Source organism: Sapajus apella, unplaced genomic scaffold (genome assembly GCF_009761245.1).
Source record: "Sapajus apella isolate SASKATOON/1434 unplaced genomic scaffold, GSC_monkey_1.0 scaffold5, whole genome shotgun sequence".
NCBI lineage: Eukaryota > Metazoa > Chordata > Mammalia > Primates > Cebidae > Sapajus > Sapajus apella.
In genome coordinates, this window is record NW_022436945.1 from 39,477,368 (window position 1) to 39,500,642 (window position 23,275).

General features: G+C 36.8%; 1 protein-coding gene across 2 annotated transcripts in view; it reads right to left on the reverse strand.

Annotated features, from left to right (window-relative positions):
* The window catches only part of SCFD2 (sec1 family domain containing 2), a 430,823-nt gene that overhangs the window by 347,324 nt on the left and 60,224 nt on the right, over positions 1-23,275 (reverse strand). The gene's annotated exons all lie outside the window — the stretch shown is intronic.

A 23,275-nucleotide genomic window follows, 5' to 3' on the forward strand; every position in this document is an offset into this window, starting at 1 on the left:
GAGGGAGGGAGGGAGGGAGGGAGGGAAAGAGAGAGAGAGAGGGAGGAAGGGAGGGAGGGAGGGAGAGAAAGAAAGAAAGAAAAGAAAGAAAGAAAGAAGAGAGAGAGGGAGGAAGGGAGGGAGGGAGGGAGAGAAAGAAAGAAAGAAAAGAAAGAAAGAAAGAAGAGAGAGAGGGAGGGAGGGAAGGAAGGGCAGGATGAAGGAAGGAAGGGAGGGAGGGAAAGAAAGACAGAGAGGAAGGGAGGAAGAGAGAGAAAGAAAGAAAGAAAGAGAAAAGAAAGAAAGAGAGAGAGGGGGAGGGAGGGAAGGGTGGGATGAAGGAAGGGAGGGAGGGAAGGAGAGAGGGAGGAAGGGGGAAGGAAGGAAGGAAGGAAGGAAGGAAGGAAGGAAGGAAGGAAATTTTGTCTAGAATAGCATATTTAGCAAAGGAAAAAGGGTAAAACCCTTGATATAAGTCATATTGTCATTCAATTCCGCAAACATGGATGACAATCCAGTGTGTAGAATTTGAATAAACAGATGTATATGTTTTAAGACTTGCATCCTTAGAAATCTAATGTCAGCATTTCATTTTTCTCTTTTTCAAACATTTTGTAATATAACAAAGACAATGTATATTAGAATATTTAAATATAATATATTCTGCTAAAACTCTGGTTTATTAGTTTATATGCAACTGGCAAAAAGGAATCATGTCAATATTATACAAAAGTCACAACTGTTCATTTGTAACTTGTTCCCATTATTTTACCATTTTGTGCTACCAAAGACAGCAGCTAAACACAAAGTAAGTGAGCACAGCTGAACACAGCAAGCTACAAGTGGAACTGAGTACCCTATGAAGCGGCCATTCATCCTTGCTTTTCCTCTTTGCTCTGCTGGCCGTGTGCCCTGTTTTGGAATTGCTTCCTGTTTTATTCAACCTGATCTCCAATGCATTTTGCTTTTGACTTTCTAACCAAATAACCTCAACTCCTCTTACACCTTCCAATGAGCTACTGTAAACTCTTCTGCTCACATAAAGTCCTATATATGCTGTAACACTGATTTATAGAAACTTAGCATGTCTTTTTAACTGTGCTAATATTTTTATCAAGAGTCTTAATGTCTTTGTAAGTGCTCCGATTACAAAGTTGCATAGATTTTTGAATGGGCTCTTGCTAATACCCTGAGTCCTGATTCCTAGTATATGTTGCAAAACTCAAGTTTTTCAGGAATGCATATATATTGTAGCAAAAAATACCCATACTGATATATAGACAGGGGTGGCAACTTTACTAAGATTGATTAAACTTTTGGTTGGTCGACAGCACCATGAAAGAAAACCTCAAATGTTAATTCAACAGTTGACACAAGAGAGCCTAGAATCCTGAGTATGCCAGGTGGCTTAGGAGTTTTGTAAATGATAATGTGCAAAAGACTCAAGAGGCTACACTGAGCACATGTGTTTATATCAGCTCCTCAGGAGATCCATCAGAATGATAAAAAGGAATAAAACGGGGTAGAAATGCACTCAAGAAGATCACCGAGACAATCTATAAGCAGACAAAAGATTTCAACGCCTTTTCCCCTCACATGTTCGTTATATCTGGAACTTACATTATATGTTAGTTTTCTTTCTTGCTCTGTCAACTAAGCAATGCCTTATAGCTGTCTATGTTCTAAGCAGAGAATGTTAAGTCTCTTGCCCTTCTCTTTGTTTCTTCTTTCCCCCTTGCATCTTTTAAATCATCTGTGTTTTTATCTTTACGTGGTCAAGATTTATAGCATTGCTATTTTATTCCATAACCATAATAAATTATGGCTTTACTAAAGTATTTTGTGCTTTTTCTGCAGTTTGATTGTAAAAGTTCAAAATCAATCAATAGCATTTACAACAATTGATTATACATCATAAACTGTATAACAATTCCATTCTCCTGTACTTTGAAGATTCACAGTGATTGTGTCTAATTCAGAGCTTTTTCAAACTTTTATTTTAGGTTCAGGGGAACAGGTGCAGGTTTGTTATGAGGTTTTTTAATTCTTTCTACTTGCTTCTCAGTAAGCCTATTTAATCTGAATACAGTTTTCTTCTGTTTTTTGAGAAAGTTTCACATTCTCTCTTGCTAATTTATCTCCCTCTTTGAAACTACTAATAGTACATGGGTCTCCTAGATTGCTTCTGTATTTTTGTCTTTACTCTGACCTTTTCTTCTACATTTCTTCCTCTATTCTCTTCTCTCTCCTTTTCTCCATTTTAGGAGATTTTCTTGATTTATCTTTAAACTGTTGTCTGAAGTTTTTGGCTAAATATTTTATTTTCACAATGATATCTTTAATATCCTAGGGCCCTTTAAAAAATAACAGCTTTATTGAGATATAAATCACATACTATAAAATCCCCCCCTTAAAGTATATAATTCAGTGGTTTTTGGTATATTCACAGAGTTATACAACCATCAGTGTAATATAATTTCAAAACATTTTTATTAGCCTAAAAAGAAACCCCATACCCAAATAAAAAAGAGTTTATGTATCTCTATATATTAGAATTTCACCTGAACAAAATTTCCAGCTACAAGACATAACTGTACTTAGCTATATCAGGAAATGAAAAAACAAAACACAGAAATGATACTACTCAAGTAAATTCAGCAATAATTGAACTCCTTTTTTATATAATAAACTATCATCATGTATGTTTTTTTAATTTAATGAAGTATAAATTTCTATATGATGAAAGCACAATGGATGAGTACTAATTGATCGAGGAAAACAAACAATAAAAATCAATTCCCACCTCCATAAGAGGTTTTGCTTTCAGTATCTGAAAAGGCTCCGTAGCACAGAAGGAGCTCCCTGTACACAAGAAGCAGCATGAGTGACTCCACGACTCCAGACTCAGAAGCTTCAGGGATAACAGAGGTGGAAAGTGAGGAGTATAATCTACATAAAGCACATGAACCTTAAGTATATAGTTCAAATAATTTTTACATATGATATATCCATGTACTCACCAACCAGAGCAAGGTATAGAATACGTCAAGCACTCTAGAAGACTCCCTTGTACACTTACCCAGTAGACAATCTCCTCCTAAAGGTAAACATTTTTTGTCTAGTTTTAAACAATATAAATGGAATCCCACATATATATTTTTTCTTGTCTGGCTTCTTTTGTCCCAAAATCTCATTTTTTTTTGTTGTTCATTTGTTTCTGTGTTTTACTGCTCTATATGACCATACCAGTTTCTTTATCAATTGTACTATTAAAGCATATTTAGCTTTTATAGTCTGGGGCCATCATAAATACTGATGCTATGAAAATTCTAAGACATGACTTCCAGCAGACATAATCACTTGTTTTTGTTGGATATATACACAGGTATGGAACTACTCGATGGGTGAATACCAGTTTTACTTAATACTGTCAAACGGTTTTCCATGGTTATATCAATATCCTCACACATTTTACCTTTTTTTTTTTTTTTTTTTAGACAGAGTCTCACTTTGTAGCCCAGGCTGGAATGCAGTGGTGCAATCTCGGCTCACTGCAACCGCCACCTTCCAGATTCAAGTGATTCTCATGCCTCAGCTTCCCGAGAAGCTAGGATTACATGTGCCCAGAACCACACCCAGCTAATTTTTGTATTTTTTTTCTTTTTGTACAGAGAGGGTTTCACCTTGTTGGCCAGTTATATTTCCTTTAACATAATTTAACATAATTTTTAAATACACATGTAATGAGGTATTACATGCATAAGGTAATGTATGATAAGTTTCCTTCATGGTATTTTATGCTGGGTAGCCAAAAGTCTAATGAGTAAAAGAAAAAAAAACACAACAGAAACTACATTGTCATACTATTAATATGCACTTTTATTTTTCTTGTTGTTTATCTGCTTATTTACTTACTTTTTTACCCTATTACACAGAAAAAAGTTGGAAAGGCAAGACATCAGTTTAAGAAAAAAGGTTGCACTGAAGAACAGGATGGTGGGGATAGGAAAGAAAGGAAGCATACATTCATTTTTTATTTTACATATGTTGTCATTTTAATTTTCTAGAAGCTAGTGCTAGTATCACTTTGAAATATTGTCTAGGTTCCGAAACAAAATAATATGTCTCATGTAGAATGCACAGATGTGTATTTTTCTCTGGGAAATCTGACTTCATTACTATCACTAATTTGTATAATGCATAAAGCATTGTCTTTCAACAGACAAAGAAATTGAAGGGAAATAATAAGTGCCTACTTCTTACCTCAATGGGTTTAAGTGAGAAAGAAATATGGTTAACATGCATATTTAAGTCAGGCATAAGAATAAAAAATCCTGCTCATAATGATTATTAGATACTGAAACAATTTATTAAAGGGGAAAGAGGGAAGAATTTATAAATCTTCTCCCACAGGAATTTGAAGGACTATATAAACAGCTATCTGTATAATGAAAGTTGGATAAAGCCCATCTGGGAATTGATATTCACTTTTATGGCACCATAAATACTGAAGGTTTTCTGGGACATCTTTTAAGTAGTATAGGTTTCTTGTCACACACATTTTTTAGCTCTGCAGCATTACAAAGGTAGAATAAGAAACTAATGCGTTTGAAACAAACACATTAATTATATGAATCAATTCAATCAAATGGGTTTAAATTTCAGAAATCTGTTGCAAGATCTATTTCAAGGCTACTGTGGAATAAAGTATAACTGCTACAGAATCCAGAGTCACAAACAGAAAATAAACAGCTCTCTCTGAAGTTATACAAAACAGTGAAAAATAAAACCGCTAGGAACAATTATGGTTTAGCTTTCTTTGGAAATGCAGCCTTCCTGAGGCTAACTTAAACAATGCCTCAACATTTATAAACTCAGCAGATAGCATGCCAGATAATGGATAGATGACCTCTGTTATCCAGGGGCGAATTACCAGGCTGCCAGGGAAAGCATTTTCCTGGTGGATTCACTCTGACTTGGAAAGGAATTTCTGCTCTTAAGGGAGCCTCTAAATAAACTCCCACCTACAGCCATGGGCCTTCTCCCCATAACATTCTCTCGAGATTTTTAAACTGATAGCCATATTATCATGTTGAGGATCCCTTATATTAAGAAAATAAAAGAAGACTGATAACCAAGACGGCTGACTAGAATTGCCTAATGTTCATCTCCCCAACAAAAAAGAACCAAAACAATAAAAAACAACTAAATTTCACCAGAGTGACTAAAGGAGGGCACAGGAGTATAGTACAGCACCGGAATGGTGGAAACTATGCGGGCCACAAAATCTCAGAGGATGGCACATAAAGAAACGCCTTGCCTTCGCCTCCCCATTCCCCTAGTCGGTATCTGCTCAGAGCCAGAATGGACTTCTCCTTGTGTGGAAAGGGTAAGCTGGAAGCCTCCAGCAGCCCCCATCACCACTGCAGAAATCTACAATCTTTGCTACTAGAGAACGCTGCAGTCCTCACAGCTCATAAGCCCAGTTGGGGAGCTGCCTTGAGTTCACATGGCTGTATTACTTCAGAAAAGGAACCCTCATTCTGTCCCACCACCTACCACATCCTTCTAAGCCCAAGCTGCTTTGCACAGCACCATATCGAAACCAGAGCCTCTGCTAGACTGCATCCTTCTCTGGGGGAAGAGTAACCACGGCATTCCATCATCCCTGAAACTCTGCCATCATTGCACCACATTCACATATGCAGAAGCAGACCATTCCCTAGCCAAGCCACTGAAGCTTGTACTCCATGGAGGTAAAGATCCCTAAGGGGCACTCCACCTCCCAGATCCCAGTTGCTGCTGTGTGTGCCCCATCCCCAGGCTACTAAGAGCCTAGCCCAGGGGAATACCTGCACCCCTGGCACCTGAACCAATCTGGTGCCTGAAATTTCTGGAGGTGACCCTCCAGAAATCTGAGCTTCAGTCTAGTGGAGCAGCTATGCACCCTGGTGCCTAGGCTGATGCAGCACCCAGCCCCTCAGGGATGCAAAGCCCTAGCCCAGCAGAGTAGCTATATGTTCTAACCCCCAGGGACCTGAATCTAGAGTTCAGCAAAACCACAGGGCTCCCCAGCATCCCAGCCTCTGGGACCTAGAACCTAGGCCCAGTAGAACTGCACCATCTTCCAGTACCTCACTCCCCAGGGACCTGGAGCCCCAGCACAGCAGAGCAGCCAAATACCCCATGCTTCCTAGCTGATAAAGGAAACCAGGGCCCTGGACCAGCAGAGCAGCTATGCCCCCAGGCACCTGAGATAATGTGGTACCCTGTCCCAAGAGAAACAGAGCTTTGGCTGAGCTGTGGCACCCCCTCTGGGCCAAACAGTCACAGCACCCCACCTCCCTGGATCTGAACTAGCCTTTTAGAGTCTGAGCTGTTGAGGTACCCTGCCTCTCTGGGAAGTTGAGTCACTGTTGCACTGCTCCCTGCCCCCTGAAACACAACCACAGACGTGTGCCCCCATTCCTGGGCCCTTGGTGATACTGCACTTGGCCTCACAGAGCCAATGTCACTACCATGTCCCAGAACCCCAGAGTCACTACTATGTGGTATCCCCTCTTTTAGTGCCTGGGTACCTACTGTGCCCTGTTGGCTCTGGAACCCAAATTGCAGCTGTGTTCTGTTCCTCAGGACCTGATCTTCTAAAACACTCCTCCTTCCCTGGAGCCATGCCAGTTCTGTGCCCTAACCCTTAGGACCAGAGTCACAGATATAAACCCGTTCCTGGGTCTAAGCTACTGGAGAGTGCCTCAGACTCACCATCCTCCGCTTTGTGGGAGAGCTTCATCAACCTGTGCTTCAGTTAGTGAACCTGTGCCCACATCACAGGTGTCACAGTAGTTCAGCAAAACACTGAGCTCTGGACCCCAGCTCCATAGCCACTCCAAGCACCTGTACCCCCACAGCACCACTATCACTGCCTGTGTACCATGTCAGACCTGGCACCAAGAAGGATACTCAGCTAAGTCTCTCAACTGTGGGGAAAAAGAATAGAAAAACCCCTACCCTTACCACTAAGATCCCTAACCTACAGTGCCATCACTGTTGCCAAAACTCCTGCAGCCTAGGCCACTGAGGCACCAATAATCATCACTGACATTGATCACAGCTGAAGAAGGTGCACAGAGATTATACTACTGTACCCGCCCAGAACCAGAGCCAATGCACCCTGCACAAGTAACACCCTAAAACTCACCTGCAGGTGAAAGTCTTTCCCTACAAAAGCCACTCTATAAATTGGGAAGAGACAACCATTCTACCCGATACGGAGACATCATCACAGGGACACAAAAATATTTAAAGAGCAAGTAAACATGATACCACCAAAAGAACACAATTGTTCTCCAGTGACTGATTCCAAAAAAATGGAAATTTATGAATTGCCTGAAAAGAAATTCAAAACAATAACCTTAAAAAAACTTAGCAAGATAAAAGAGAATACAAATAGACAATTCAATTAAACCAGAAAATAATTCATGACCTGAATTAAAAATTCAACAAAGAGATAATAATCATTAAAAAGGACCAAACAGAAGTCTTGGAGCTGCAGAATTCAATGAATTAAAAATATAATAGGGCTGGGCATGGTAGGTCATGCTTGTAATCCCACCACATTGGGAGACCAAGGCAGGAGGACTGCTTGAGCCTAGGAATTCAAGACCACCCTGGGCAACACAGCAAGACCCTGTCTCTAAAATAATAATAAAATATATAAAATTTTTTAAAATTATTGAGAGCTTTAACAGAAGGTCAGATCAAGCAGAAGAAAGAATCTATGAACTTGAAGACAGTTCTTTTGAACTAAATCAGTGATAGGAAACAAAAGAAAAAATATTGAAAACGAGTTTAGAAAGCCTGCAGGACTTATAGAGTAGCATTAAGCATATAAATATTTCCATTATGGTAGTTCTAGAAGGGTAAGGGATGCAGAAAAGCATAGAAGCTTATTTGATGAAATAACTACTGAAAATGTCTCAAGTCTTAGGAAAGATGTGGACATAAAACTATAAAGTCCCCAAACAGGTTCAATCTAAAAAGGACCTAAAAAAGGCACACTACAAAAACAAAAACAATTGTAAAAGCAGCAAAAGAAAAGAATAAAGTGGCATACAAGGGAATCCCCGTTAGATTACCAGTGAATTTCTAAACAGAAACCTTGCATGCACGGAGATAATGAGATGACATGTTCAAAGTGCTGAAAGGAAAAAAAAGGCGGGGGGGGGGGGGAACTGTTAGCAAAGAATACTACACCCAGCAAAGCTTTCCTTAAGGAATAAAGGAGAAACATTTTTTTTTTCCAGGTAAGCAAAAGCTGAGGGAATTTATCATTCCTAAACCAGCCTCACAAGAAATGCCTAGAGAAGTTCTTCAACTAGACCAAAAAGATGATAATTACTATCATAAAAACATATCAAAGTACGAAACTCGCTGTTGAGGTAAATAATTCAAATTCAGAATACTCCATTACTACAATGGTGGTGTGTAAATATTGCAAATTTCTAGTATGAAAGTTAAAATTCAAAATATTCAAAAACAAATATAGCTATACCAACTTGTTAAGAAATACACATTACTAAAAGATGCAAATTCTAACATCAAAAATATAAATTGTGGGGGTGGGGAGTAAAAGTCCACACTACTTTTATGCGACCAAAGTTAAGCTATTATCAAGTTAAAACAAATGGTCTATTATGACAGCAAAATGTTTTATGTAAGCCTCAAGATAAAAGATAACTACAGAGCAGAAAGGTATGGCAGATACACAAATGAGAAAAAGAAAAGAATCAAAGCTTAGCACTAAAAAAAAAACTACTAAATCACAGAAGCAAACAATAAGAGAGGAAGAAAGGAAAAAAGGATCTAAAACACAACCAGAAAACAATTAAAAAATGACAATTGTAAACCTTTGCCTATCAATAATAATCTTAACTTTAAATGGCTTAAAGCCACCAATCAAAAGTGGCTGAATGGAAAACACAACAACAACAAAAACAAGATCAAACTCTATGCTGCCCACAAGAGACCCATTTTAGCTTTAAGGACATACTTAGGCTGAAAGTAAAGGTAAGGAAGAAGAAGATATTTCTGTAGAAAGTAACCAAAAAAAAAAAAAAAAAAAAAGCAGGGGTAGCTATACTTAGATAAAATAGACTTCAAGTCAAAAACTGTTACAAGAGACAAAGGCTAATATTTAATGTTAAAGAAGTCCATTCATCAAGAGGACATAACAATTGTAAATATAGATGCACCCAACATTGGAGTACCTTAATATATAGAACAAATATTAACAGTCACAAAAGAATGAATAACTAGCAATACAGTAATAAGAGGGTACTTCAATATCCCCGTTTGAACAATGGGTAAGTCAATCACATCAAAAATTAATATGAAAATACTGGATTTGAACTGCTCTTTAGATCAAATGGACCTAACAGACTTATATACAACTTTCTATCCAATAGCAATGCAATACATATTCTTTAGCGCACATAAAACATTCTCCAGGATACACTATATGTGAGGCCACAGTATAGGTCTTAACAAATTTAAGGTCACAATCATATCAAGTATTGTTTCTAACCACAGTGGCAAGAAACTAGAAATCAGTAATAGGAGAAGTATTGGAAAAAAATCACAAATATGTGGCAATTACATAATATGCTCCTGAACAAACATGAGTCAAAAAAGAAATCAAAAGAAAAATTTAAAAATATCTTTGTGCAAACAACAATGGGAACAAAATATATCATACCCTATAGGCACAGCAATAGCAGTTCTAAGAGGAGAGTTTATAGCAATAAATACCTACCTTAAAAAGAAGATTCCAAATAAATAGCCTAACATTACACTTCAAATAACTAGTTAAAAAACAAACTAAATCCAAAGTTAGCAGAAAGAAGGAAATAATAAAGATCAGAACAGAAATAAATACAGAACAGAAAAACCATGAACAAAATAATAAAACAAAAAGATGGAAAATAAACAAAGTTGACAAATGCCTAGCTAGATTAACTCAGAAACCAAAAAAGACAAAAAAAAAAAGAAAAAGAAAAAAAGAAATCAGAAATGAAAGTAGAAACATTAGTACAAACACTTCAGAAACTAAAGGAATGTTAGGGTACTATTATGAACAATAATATGCCAACAAGTTGGATAACCTAGAGAAAATTGATAAGTTTCTTAAACAATGTAACATAGCATCAGACACATAAATCAATAGAAAGTAATAGATAGCTCAGAAATAAGACCGCACATCTACAACCATCTGGTCTTTGACAAATCTGACCAAAACAGTCAATAGGGAAAGGACTCCCTTTTAGTAAATGGTGCTGGGAGAACTGGCCAGCCGCCATATGCAGAAAATCGAAACTGGACCCCTTCCTTATACTTTATACAAAAATTAATTCAAAATGGATTAAAGATTTAAATGTAAAACCCAAAACTATAAAAACCCTAGAAAAAAATCTAGGGAACATCATTCAGGACATAGGCATGGGCAAAGATTTCACGACAAAAATGTCAAAAGCAATTGCAACAAAAGCAAAAATCGACAAATGGGATCTAATTAAACTAAAGAGCTTCTGCACAGCAAAAGTAACTACTACGAGAGTGAACAGATAATCTACAGAATGAGAAAAAATTTTTGCAACCTATCTATCTGACAAAGGTCTAATATCCAGAGTCTAGGAGGAACTTAAACAAATTTACAAAAAAAAAAAAAAAGACCCATTAAAAAGTGGCCAAGACACATGAACAGACATTTCTCAAAAGAAGATACATGCAGCCAACAAAAATATGAAAAAAATCTCATCATCACTGATCATTAGAGAAATGCAAATCAAAACCAAAATAAGATATGATCTCATGCCAGTAGAATGGCAATTATTAAAAAGTCAAGGAACAACAGATGTTGGCAAGGCTGCAGAGAAAAAGGAACACTTTTACATTGTTGGTGGGAGTGTAAATTAGTTCAACCATTGTGGAAGACAGTGTGGCAATTCCTCACAGACCTAGAACCAGAAATACCATTTGACCCAACAATCATATTACTGAGTATATATCCAAAGGAATATTAATCATTCTATCATAAAGATACATGCTCATGTATATTCATTGCAGCACTGTTCACAATAGCAAAGAAACAAAATCAACCTAAATGTCCATCAATGATGGACTGAATAAAGAAAATGTGGTGCGGAACATCATACACCAGGACCTGTCAGGGGTTGGGGGGCAAGGGTAGGGAGAGCATTAGGACAAATACCTAATGCATGTGGGACTTAAAACCTAGATGACAGGTTGATAGGTGCAGCAAACCACTACGGCACATGTATACCTATGTAGCAAACCTGCACATTCTACACATGTGTCCCAGAACTTAAAGTAAAATAAAAAATATATATAAACATATTAAGCCAAAAAAAAGAAAGAAAGGAAGGAAAGAAGGAAGGAAGGAAGGAAGGAAGGAAGGAAGGAAGGAAGGAAATGTGGTACATACACACCATGTAATACTATGCAGCCATAAAAAGGAATTAGATCATGTCCCTTGAAGGGATATGGTGGAGCTGGAAGACATTATCCTCAGCAATCTAATGCAGGAAAAGAAAAGCAAACACTGCATGTTCTCACTTATAAGTGGGAGCAGAATAATGAGAACACATGGACACAGTAAAGGGGACAACACATACTGGGGCCGGTCAGGGAGGTAATGCAGAGGGAGGGAGAACATCAGAAAAATCAGCTAATGTATGCTAAGCACAATGCCTAGGTGATAGGTTGAAAGATTCAGCAAATCACCATGGCACAAGTTTACCTATGTAATAAACCTGCATTCTTACAAATGTACCCTGGACCTTAAAATAAAATAAAAAATGCAAATCAATTAATATATCACATTAACAGAATGAAAGATAAAAACCCCATGATTATCTCAATTGATGTAGAAAAAGCATCTGCTAAAGTTCAACATCCTTTCTTGATAAAACTTCTTAACAGTTTAGGTACAGAAAGAAAGTTCCTCAACCTAACAAAGACTACTTATGTAAAAAAGAAATTAGAAAAACATCCCATTAGTGACAGCATCAAAAAATAAAATAAAATAAAATAAAATATTAGAAAATAATTTAAATAAGGAGGTAAAGTCTTTGTATGCTAACAATTATAAAACATGATTAACAAAATTGAAAAAGACAAAAACAAATAGAAAAATACCCCATGTTCATGGATCAGAAGAAATAATATTGTTAAAATGTTCATACTACTCAAATAGATTAACAACAAACTCTTTCAAAATTATTCAAAAAAACTGAAAAAACAACGCTAAAATTCATATGGAACCACAAAAAAAATCCCAAATAGCCAAAGTATTACTAAGAAAGATTAAGTTAGAGGCATTATATTTCCTCATTTAAAATTATGTTACAAAGCTATATTAATCAAAACAGTACAGTACTGACACAAAAACCGAAACATACACCAATGAAACATAATAGAGTATAAATTCAAAAATACATGTTCAACTAATTTTTGACAAGGGCATTAAGATGACACAATGGGCAATAATAGTCTCAATAAATGGTTCTGGGAAAATTGGATGTCCACATAGAAGGAATGAAACTGGGCCTTTATCTTACACCATACACAAAAATAAACTCAAAATGGATAAAAGACCTAAATGTAAGACTTGAAACCGTAATACAATTAGAAGAGAACATTGGGAAGAGGCTCCCTGACATTGACCTTGGCAATAATTTTTTGAAATACATATAAATAAATAAATACATATATATGTGTATATATAGATGTATATATAATGGATTAATATATAATGAAATATTATTCAGCCTTTAAAAAGGATATCCTGTCACTTGCCACAAAATGGATGGACTTTAAGGACATAATGTTCAGTGAAATAAGCTAGGCACAGAAAGAAAAATACTGCATTATCTTGCTTATAACCATTACTGGAGATAGTTAAAAAAAAAAAAAAAAAGAAAGAAAGAAAGAAAGAAAAGGAAAATACTGCATTATCTCACTTATATGTGGAATCTTTAAAAATAAAAAAATAGGGGCGCTGAGCATGATGGCTTATGCCTGTAATCCCAACACTTTGGGAGGCCAAAGTGGGTAGATTGCTTGAGTCCAGGAGTTTGAAACCAACCTGGGTAACATAGCAAAACCCTGTCTCTACAAAAAATAAAAAAATTAGCCAAGCATGGTAGCACATGCCTACAGTTCCAGCTATTCAGGAGGCTGAGGTGAGAGGGCTGCCTGAGCCCAAGAGGTTGAGGTTGCAGCGACCTGTGATTACACACACCACTGCATTCCAGCCTGGGCAGCAGAGTGGGATTCTGCCTAAAAAAAAAAGATAAAAAAAAAAAAAAAAAAAAAAAAAAAAAAAAAATATATATATATATATATATATATATATATATATACATTATTTCCTTTAAAACTTCACTACTTAGGTTGGGCGTAGTCGGTCACTATAATCTCAGTGACTAGGGAGACTAAGGCAGGAGGAGGATCATTTGAGGCCAAGAGTTCAAGACCAGCCTGGGTAACATAGCAAGCCCTATCTCCAAAAATAAGTAAATTAAAAAAATAAAATTTTATAAAAAGAAAGAAGTTCACTATTTAGGCTACAGCATAATCACTAGGCAATTGAATTCCAAATCTCAACTTCCACTTCTGGAAACCATTATTCTCTTTACACATTTCCTAACCAAGATGATCCAGGAACAAATTCTACAGACAGAGTAGTTCCACTCCTAGACCTGGTAGAGTCCTCTTCACATGCAGTGTATAACTATTGGTCATCATTTTTATAATAAGTATTATTCGCCTAGGCAATAACAATTTTATCATGCTATAGGCTTCCTTCACAGAACTCCCTGAATTTCACAGTAAATTTCACATAAGTCATCGTTAATTGACAGATTTGTTAAGTACTAGAATTCTCATTTTGCATATAGAGAAACAGAATCAAAAAAGTTAAATAATGTCTTCATTTGAAATATTTTATGTGTAATACCTAATACATAGTAAGCATACATACTAATTACCTTTTAAATGAATGAAAATTGTCTGTTGCTTCTAATTCTGAATGATGTCCAGAGGAAAATTTCAATGAGTCTTCCCACCTTTATTGACACAAATTTTAATTACGACGATCTCTAGGAAAGTATGCCAATCTTAAGATCCAGAGAATATGGCATTCTTTTTTTTTTTTTTTTTGAGACGGAGTTTCGCTCTTGTTACCCAGGCTGGAGTGCAATGGCGCGATCTCGGCTCACCGCAACCTCCGCCTCCCGGGTTCAGGCAATTCTCCTGCCCCAGCCTCCTGAGTCGCTGGGATTACAGGCACGTGCCACCATGCCCAGCTAATTTTTTTATTTTTAGTAGAGACGGGGTTTCACCATGTTGACCAGGATGGTCTCGATCTCTTAACCTCATGATCCACCCGCCTCGGCCTCCCACAGTGCTGGGATTACAGGCTTGAGCCACCACGCCCGGCCTGGCATTCTTTTAAACAATGGTTCTTAAAGATGTTCCACAAACCCCTGGGTCCCTAGGATACTTTCAGGTAGTCAGCAAAGTCAAAATCATTTTCATAATAAAACAAAGATGTTACATGACTTTCTTACTATGCTGTATTTGCACTGATGATAGAAAAACAATGGTGGGTAAATCTAAATTTAGCACCAATCATGGTAGTAGTCCCAAATATACAAATAGTTTCACTTCAGAAAAACCATGATGAAACTACAATATTATTCATGTTATCAAACCTCAACCCTTAAGAAAACATCAATATTCTGTGTAAAGAGGTGGGAAATATGCAAAAAGCACTTTCTGGTATATACAGAAATACTGGTGTGAGTGCTTGAGTTATAAACCAAACTAGTCACTTTTGTCATGGCACACAATTTTTCCTAGAAGAGACAACTGAAAAATTATGGTTCTTCGGGTATTTTTTTCAAATAATCAAAAAAGTGAACCTGATACTTCAAAAACAGCTATTGACTGTTTGTATTGCCATAACAAAACTCAACTTTTTATTTACAACTTAGAATTTTAGAAAGCTTGTTATCTACTTTTATGTCTTTATATTCCCAATACTTAGATTTTCTAATGATATCACTGGTGATATCACCAAGTGTGGTTTTATTTATTGTATAATATATATCAACATTTGGAAGATCAGTATAATTTAAAGGACCAATATTTTTTAAGAGAGTAATGTATGATGGTATAAAATAATGCATGTAAAAGGTTTAAAGTGCAAAAGAGACCAATGGATTTTAATGTAATAGAGAATGAAAAATTCAATAAGTTTTTATATTCCACACTGAAACTAACCTGTAAGAAAATATCTCTTGTAAAGTTGATGTAGTATCTAAAAAGAGTATCTGCAGTTTTCTGAAAAGGCTATTAAAATATTTCCCCCTTTCCAACTACGCGTCTTTGTAAGGACAGCTTTTCTTCGTATACTTCAACCAAAACAATATATCACAACAGATTGCATGGAGAAGCAGATTATAAGAAAACAGCTCTTCACATGCAGTTGCACTATTTTTGCAGATAGAGAAATAGATTCAAAAAAGTTAAACTTGCAGATAGACAACAGATTCAAGAAGGTTAAATAACTTGTTTATTTGAAAGCAGAATATTTTATCTATAGGATCTAATACATAATAAGCACACATACAAATTATCTTTTAAATACAAAACAGCTGTTTTGTATGAAGTCAGACATTAGACATGTGCAAAAATGTAAAATAACGCCACTCTTTTCACTACCTTATTTTATTTTGGAAAATATAGTTTATTTTTTGTAAAAATGTTACTTTTGTTAACATATAATGAGTTTATTATTGTCATCTTAATATGAATTAATAAATATTTTTTGGCCGGGAGCGGTGGCTCATGCCTGTAATTCCACACTTTGGGAGGCCAAGGTGGGCAGATCACAAGGTCAAGAGATCGAGACTATCCTGGCCAACATGGTGAAACCCTGTCTCTACTAAAAAATACAAAAATTAGCTGGACGTGGTGGCACACACCTGTAGTCCCAGCTACTCGGGAGGCTGAGGCAGGAGAATTGCTTGAACCCGGGAGGCGGAGGTTGCAGTGAGCCAAGATCACGCCGCTGAACTCCAGCCTGGCGACAGAGTGAGACTCCGTCTCAATAAATAAATAAATAAATAAATATTTTTAAATACTGCTTGTTTTCTTTACTAATATGTTGTTTTCTAATTGTCCATCTATCCATTCATCTAACCCACAAGTATCAATAGATACAATCCAAATAAACAAAAATTACTGAGGAACTCTTTGGGTTTTTAAGATTGCAAAGGGGTTCTAAGACCATGAAGTTTGAGAACTGATACTCTAAATCAGTGTCACTCTTAGATTCCACAGGACAGTGAAAGAAAAGCAATCCATTAAATAAATATGTAACAAATACCACTGACACCATTCAATAATTTAATTATTCCATGAACATTTCTTGGGTATATAGTAAGTTCAAGGTCCTGTGTTAGGTGCAAAGAATACTAACAAGCATAGGTAAGAGTTTTCAGCTCCAACTACTCTGAGTCTGGTGGTACTTGCTGTAATATAATAATAGTACGAACAAAGGGATGAGATCTATGATAAAGAAAAAGTTGGGAGCGAGGTGGAAAACCCAGGAGACTGAACCACAGGAAATGGGCTTTTATGTATTTATTTACTTTGGAGTGGAGAGTGGAAGTAGAATAAGGCTCTAACATTGCTGGTGGTCATTAAGTAGCACCTATGTGCAAGATACAACAGGAGATACAAAGATATCTACAGTCTTCTAGGAAAGGAGGAGTAACAGAAGGCAAAAAACAATTATCAGAAAGAGGGAGCGATTGGAAGAGCAAAGCGGCAGGAAGACAAAGGGAAAAGAGCCCAAGAAAGAAGATGTAATCAGACGCTAGAGAGACATCAAGAGGAATACTAAGTATCAGAAAAGAAATTTGTAAATAGAATTAATAATTATTAATTATTAATTCAATGAAAACTCTTTCTGCCTCTTTCAATTGAAAATAAAAATACTCATTGTCTCTGTTACTCACCCATACTCATCAGGCAATCTGTTCTTTCAAACTGTAAGTACTAAGCCACTCACTGTGTACCAAGCCAATGGTCAATGAAGGACATGACATGGACACTACCTAGCAAGGTATTTGATCCACACACACTTAACTGTATCACACCACAGTAAGTCCTGAAAAGGCAACCAGAAAAAGAGCTGTGTGTCCTTAGAAACCAGAGCAATTAATTCCGCCAGCTGAGGGAGTGAAAAGCAGGGAATCAGATACGGTTCCACAGAGAAAGTAACATCTGTATCTGGTCATGAAGAATCCAATGGATTTTGACAGAAAAGATAGACACTTGTGTGTGCGAATGAATGTGTTGGAAGGTGAGTGGTTATATTAGTCAAGGTACTTGCAGGAAAAAGATGGCATACCAATTGCATCCTGGCAGGAAGAAGCCAGGCAAACAATATCCTAACTATACTCCCCTTTCACCCTCTAAATCTCCTGCCCATGCCTCACACAGGTCAAACTCAAAGAGAGGCAAAGCCCAGAAGAGTCAGTCCATGACGGTCAGTCTCCAGAGGCACAGGTAGAGGGGGCGGAGAGTGATTTGGAGGAAAAACCGAATGAAAGTATCTCAGACAGACAACAAAGACCTGGATCTGCAAAAGTTCATGCGGGGGATGGATAATAGAGACAGAAAGCAATGAGAATAGATGGGTGAAGCATGAGGCTAGAGGCAGAAACGTCTATAAATAGCATGCTTAGACCTTCAGATACTATCCTGAGGCAATGGGGAACCACCAAAGGGTTTTAAGCAGGGGCATGGTATAATCATATCTGAGCTTATATCTCTATAGACGCTACCTCCCCTAACCCCCAGTTGTTTGACTTCTCTCTCTAAAAAGAGGTCTGATACAGAAGTCAGACAGATTCAGCTTTGTATCCTGGCTTACTCGCTATGTAACTCATCAGTCAGGACTCAGTCAGAAAACATTAAACATACCAGCAACGTGAACAGAGAAAACTTAACATACAGGATTGTTAACTGAGTAATCAAAAGGATAAAGAGAACTCCAGGGTACCAGGGAAGTAACAACTACACAGAGGTAGCTCCCACCACTAGGGTGGAGGAAACAAAAGCAGGAGACGGAAGCTATTAAAACTTACAGCTTAGGGACTGAAATGCACAGCTCTGACAATGGAGCGTTACTTGGCTGGGCTGGTACCTCTGAAGAAAGGGTAGCCTGAAGCTGGTTCTTCAAGTGTTAAAAGAACTGCACACTGGATTCAGCTGCTACAACAGCAAAACTTGCTACTGCTGTGGTGAAGGAGCATATTGTTGGCAAGACACTCAAAAGCAGAAGGAAAGTCCACAGAAAGCAGAAAGGAAGGAGCAGGCTGCTTCTTCCCCTCAGCCTTTCAGTTTTCCTCTAGTGCCCTTATCAGCACAGGCTGACGGGGAGCCAGCTGGGCAAGCAGAACTGTGATCTGAGAGTCCCAGCATCACAAAGTGGGAGTTTAGAAGGAGAAAAAAAATTAAAAATAAAAACAAAAAATTCCAGGAAAAAAAAAAATACGTGCCATAAGCAACTCGCCTTTGTTGAAAACTTCGTGGTCTCAGTTTTCCTTGTCTGTGAAATGGGAGTTTTAAAAAATTACCAAATTTATACTATTAGGAGCATTTAATGAAACAAACTATGCAAATCTTGTTATAGTACCCAAAATATAGTAGCTATTTAATAAAAGTTAATTCCCTTTACTGTTCTTCAAATTGTGGTGTCAACTAATATATGAAAACAAAGATGTGTGAGAGTCAATAATCAGTATATGTCTCTTATGAGGCAGCCAGATGTTCTCATCTTTTATAAATGACTATATATCACATGGTGTGTTGGTCTGATTAGGTTTTAGCTCATCCTTTTCACAAAGTTTAGCAATGAGTCCCCCTCTCCCACCCATTTCTCCCTCTTTCTCCCCCATCCCTCTCTCTCTCTCTCTCTCTCTCTCCCCCTCTTTTACACACACACATAACACACAGATGTGCATGCACACATGTTCCTCTTAATCTCAGAGAACATTTTCCCCATGAAAGCAAAAGATATAAATGTGATCAAAAGACAGCTGCTATTCAGCCAGAACTGGATGAACTCAAGTATCAAAAACAGGAACTGGAACACTCTCAATGATGTTTTTAAAAAGTACATATCAAATAAAATTTTAAAGTATTTTGATGTTACGCTGTTTTTCAAAGCCAATATTGCTAAATTCTGAAATTCAGAAATGACAGTCAGTGTGGCATTGGTGGAAAACAAAAATCACAAATCTTTTCTAGGATTAAGAGAAGCACAGTGCAGCGTTCAAAATAGGGGAAAAACAAGACAACATCTTTGTTTGGCTCTCAGTTCTGGAATTCACATTTTAGGAGGGATGTTAACAAACTAGAGCTCTGCCAGTGACTCAAAGCTAGAAGCAAAAGGTGGGAAAGGCTTGTCTTTTCACAAACGGTCAAAAGAACTCATCATATTTAATTTGGAAAAGAGACAATGGTGGTGAGTTTATAGGGCTGACACTAAGATGTCCCAGAACTAGGAGAGCAAATTAAGAAGTATCACATTGTACTGGATCAGATTATCATCTAGAAACGCAACTCCAGAAATCTTTCCATAAAAGTGTGACCACAGAGGATTGGGAGTCCCAAATACAGTCAAGGGGATGTTGGCAGTGTGGGGAGGAGGGGTCAGGAGGAATTAACAGAGTCAGGAAAGAGGAAATGGAATGGAATTATAACCAGGCTGAACATGGAAAAACTATTTAGAATTCTGCTTTAAAAAAAGACAGGGTTATCAGAAGGGAGTTATTTAGCATAATACCTAGAAAAAGATGAGTGAAGTGGAAAGAATAAATTAGTACATTTCCAAAAACGAAGGGGGAAATCATCTAACTTGATCTGTTTGCTTTGCATTCACTCTCATCAAATAACCCTCTCATGATTTACTTTCCCATGTAGATTTTCCCATAGACAGAGAATATAACTACAGCTTACTCATTCCATTTTGCTTGATAGTCATAACTTCACTCTGCTCAGAGCTTTTATTCTCCTTCAGAATTCCAGAAAATAGCTATTTCCCCCATTTTATGGATAAAGAAATTGAAGTTTGGCTAATAAGTGGCAGAACTGTGATTCACCCTCAGATATAATTGACTTTGTACTCCATCACAATCAGAAGAGGCTAAAGTCACAGAAAACACCGAGAGACATGTAAGAACGTGGCAAGAGTCTAGCAGTGAATGCTGCAAAGAAATCGAGAAGGATGGTGACTGGCAAAAATATACTTTTATTTAGTGGTCTGGGAGAGTTTCCAATAAAAGTTTCATGAGCCAGACTGCACTAGATTAGTAAGAAAATAATAAAGAAACAGAGGCATCAAGCATAGAACACTCTCAAGAAATCTGGCTACAAGAAAAGATAGTATCTTTAAGATACCCATTTCATTTCAGCTCTAATATAATAGGATAGTCCTGCATCCATTAAACACTGGAGAATATGTCCATTTGGCAGAGAACTATGACACAAATAAGTGAAGTTCCTCAACCACAATCATATTCCAGTGAAAGATTCTCCATAAAATGTACCAGAGTTTGAGATGAGCATCATCTACTCATTTCTTCTGTGAGGAGCCATTTTAGATTCAAACAAATGGATTTCTTATGGTCTATTTGTCTTGTTACTATCAGAATACATTTTTCATTATGAAAGCCAGTGGGAAAAATGCAATTCCATTTCAGTGTTTTAAAAGTCACTTTTCTGGAACATGTCTATTTAGTTAACTGACAATTTAATAACAAGCTCTCAGAAAGATGACATGTTTACATGTGCGATGATAAAATGAATTTTTTTCTGTGTTTTAGCAATTAAATTTTTTTTCCTTTAAGTGGACAATGTTTATTTCTTTTGGTGCTCATAATGTTTTAACATGAATTTACCTTGTTCCGAGAAATTTTATATTTAAGATCTGAGGCTTCAATTATGGGATCCCTCTCCATAAATTTACATACAAGAGAATCCTGAGTCTAGAATTAAAACCTGTTTAACATCTTAAAATACTAGAAGCCTTTATTATAGTTGGAAAAAATTTATACTTCAGTAGAAACTATAGCAAGGATGGGAGAACTGTGCTTTTATAAAATCCATTTTATAGTTTTAAATGCTCTGTGATAAGCTATATGATAGGCAGTTTTCAAAAATCAGTGTTTTACTATGGTTACAAGTTCCAGCTCTTTTCCTTACTATTCATAGTTATGTATCTGTTTATACATGAAAATGAGATACAAGAAACTCTGGCTAGTGACATGAAGCAAAAATGGGCAGCCACACTGTGCTATCTGTTACTAAACTGCGGTTGGCACACGGATAGAGTATGCTTGAATCAGTTGTTTTGGTCCTTCTTACAACAGAATTCTGCTAACAATCCTCTGTTTTTTCCCTTCTTTCTTCCTCTTACTCCCACCCCAACCCCTATCTGGAGTTTTGAGAAAAAGCAAACCATTCCATCTAAAAAAAAACTTTTTTTTTTTTTGGTTGACAGAAAACTTAAACGTTTACCTGTGAATTCCTTATGGGATTGCCTGTCATTTTTATAAATTTCTGGCTCTGATTCTTTTTTCAAAGATACAGCCCTTTAGAAAAGTAGTTTGTTGATCTTTCAAGAGTCGTGAATCAAGCAATAAAAATTGATTTATGCTCTGTAATAGCATCATAATGTAGTATCACTGAAACACAATATAGATTAACCATATTATCAAGACCCTTTGTGCATTTCTACTTGCCTTGATTCACTTTTTTTTTTTGGAGATAGAGTCTCACTCTGTCACCCAGGGTGGAGTGCAGTGGTGTGATCTTGCCCCACTGCAACCTCTACCTCCCGAGGTCAAGTGATTCTCCTGCCTCAGCCTCCTGAGTAGCTGGGACTACAGGCATGTGCCACTACACCCAGCTATTTTTGTATTTTTAGAGGAGGGTTCACCATGTTAGCCAAGATGGCTTGGATATCTTGACCTCGTTATCCGCCCACCTCGGCCTCACAGGCGTGAGCCACCGCGCCCGGCCAATTTACAATATTAATTACTTCTTGTTTCAACATGCTTATAAATAAGACACTTGATAAGGTAAAAACACTTGTTCCTAATGTGTACCTAGGGCTATGGAAAGGAAAGGAGAGAGGGGGTTGGGGGATGGAGGGAGAGAAGGAAGGGAAAAAGGAGGAAGAAAGGAAAGAGAATTAATAGTCAAATGCCAGGATGTCTCAGTGCAGCAACTTTGAGACCCACTCTACGGGTAAGGGGCCAGACGAGGACATATCTGTCTGCTCAACTGTTTTTAGTATAACATTTCATATATTAATTCAAAACTAATAAAAGACCTTTCACCCTTCAAAACCACATGTAGGACTTCTGATATTGGCTTTATGAATTAGCATGACTTTATAAATAAAGTACACATTATCTGGCATCAAAATTCTTGGATTTGAATTCCAGTCCTACTACTTATCAGGTATATGGCCTTGGGAAACTTATTTTTCTCCGTTTCAGTTTCCTTATCTAAGAAATGAAATACTAATGGTATCTGTCTCATAGAATTGCTCAAAGAATGAAATAAGATAACACATGTAGAGTCCAAAGACCTAGCATACTGTAAGCTCTCAATTATGGTTAGTTATTTCACTTTTCCTAACATCATTATGCTCCTTGAAGCCCTCAAATATAGTCACCTAATACACTAAAAGTCACATTTTTTTCATGTTATAATCCTATAACTTTTTTCTTCCTAGGTTCATCCATATTCTTCTACTTCCAAATTTTGTTCTGTTTCAACTTACTTTTATTTTTGCCACCATAAGCAATCAAGAACTTGGGCTATAACTCTCAGCGAAGAAAAAGTTTCCCATCCAATAAAATGTACTAGTATTTACTGAATACCTAAGAACATGTTATAAGAGAGAAACCTTATTTTTAAAAGAGAAAAATAAAATTTTACAAGCTTCCAGAAACAAATTCTACCTATTACCTAGATTCAATATCCATATTTAAATATTTCTGTATCAATAAAATTATTTAATATTTTGATAAGCCAAATTTCTTTTCTAAAATCAAAACATTAGTTCTGTGGTTCTCTGACTTTTTGATTAAAAAAAAAAGGCAAAAAAAAAAAAAGCCATTTAAAACTT